The sequence below is a fragment of the Panthera uncia genome, assembly GCF_023721935.1.
Source record: "Panthera uncia isolate 11264 chromosome B3 unlocalized genomic scaffold, Puncia_PCG_1.0 HiC_scaffold_1, whole genome shotgun sequence".
NCBI classification, from domain to species: domain Eukaryota; kingdom Metazoa; phylum Chordata; class Mammalia; order Carnivora; family Felidae; genus Panthera; species Panthera uncia.
The window spans coordinates 112,139,864-112,141,154 of NW_026057582.1; the positions used below are offsets into that span (position 1 = coordinate 112,139,864).

At 49.0% G+C, this 1,291-nt stretch overlaps 1 pseudogene; it reads right to left on the reverse strand.

The window, feature by feature from the left end:
* Window positions 1-333: 333 nt before the first annotated feature.
* LOC125909033 (zinc finger matrin-type protein 5-like) lies at window positions 334-874 on the reverse strand (annotated as a pseudogene).
* Window positions 875-1,291: the final 417 nt, after the last annotated feature.

Sequence of the window (1,291 nt, forward strand, 5' to 3'; positions counted from 1 at the left end):
TTCCTTCCTCCCTTCATCTCTTTTTCCCTTTCTTTCTTTCTTTCTTTCTTTCTTTCTTTCTTTCTTTCCTTTCTTTTTCTTGGCAAACTTTCTTTATAAACATCCAGAAGAAAGTTTTCTCACCCATCTTCTCAAGATGTCACATGAGGGAGGGAGGGGGAAGCTGCCTGGAACAGAGCTAGGACCAGGACTACACCTGGTAGGGAGACTGTGGGGGCTCAGTCAGGCCAAGCCAAGCTGATGGTTTCAGAGGCTCCATGGGGTGCAGCAGGAGGGGGCCTTGGTGTCCCCAGAACAAGCCCTTCTCTTTATTGTGACTAACCCAGAAGCTGACAAGAGGGAGGCAGGTGGGGAGGGAACCCTCAGTCTCAGTGGACTCTGGGCTTCAGGGACCACCCCCTGGGTGGGGCTGCCCACAGGAATTCAGACAGCTCTTGGACTGGTGGCTAGCCTCCAGGATAGTGGAAGACGGTGGTTCTCATGGGTTCGTCCTTGCTGCTTGGGGCTGAGCTCAGCCGATTGGCTCTTTTCCAACCAGTCTTCCAGATGGCCCTCAGGGAGCTTGAGGACATTTAGTGGCCACTTCCTGGCCCACCTCTCCTTCTCCACCTGGATACTCTGCCCCTGCAGGTCTGTCTGTGACATGTGGGGAAATCTGCATTTGGAGCCAAAGTCACACTGACCTGTCAGTAGAAACTTCCCGCGGGGCCGCTTGTTCTGTTCATCTAACAAGATGGCAGACGCATCTTAGAACAGGTCATACCAGACGTTCTTGGCTTTGAGGTGCTGCAGCCCATTCAGGTGTTCCTTGTGGTGTGTGGAGCTTGTCCTGGAAGGAGTGGTTGCGGTAGTCACAGAAGTAATGCTTCCCCATGGCCACCTACGCCGGGTGCTGCTGCTGCCTGGCTCTCTGCAGGGCCCAAGGGCTCTAAGCAACTCCTCCTTCTGTGCCTTCCACCTTCTTTAGCTTTCATTTTAACCCCTTTCTTTTCCTTATTTGTGGTTTTTCTATTAAAGCGTTCTCTTGTGGTAAAATATGCATAATGTAAAATTTTCCATTTTAACCATTTTTAAGTATGCAATTCAGCGGCATTTAAGAATATTCAATGTTGTGCAACCATCACCACCATCTATTTCTGGAATTTTTCACCATCCTGAACATAAACTGTACTGTTAGTTAACCTTAAAAATAAAACTGCCAGTTCATTTTACCAGCAAAAATGGGTCTATTCGGGAATAGCAGAGACTTGCAATCTGGGACCAGCAAGCTACAGCAAAAACCATAGGTAAG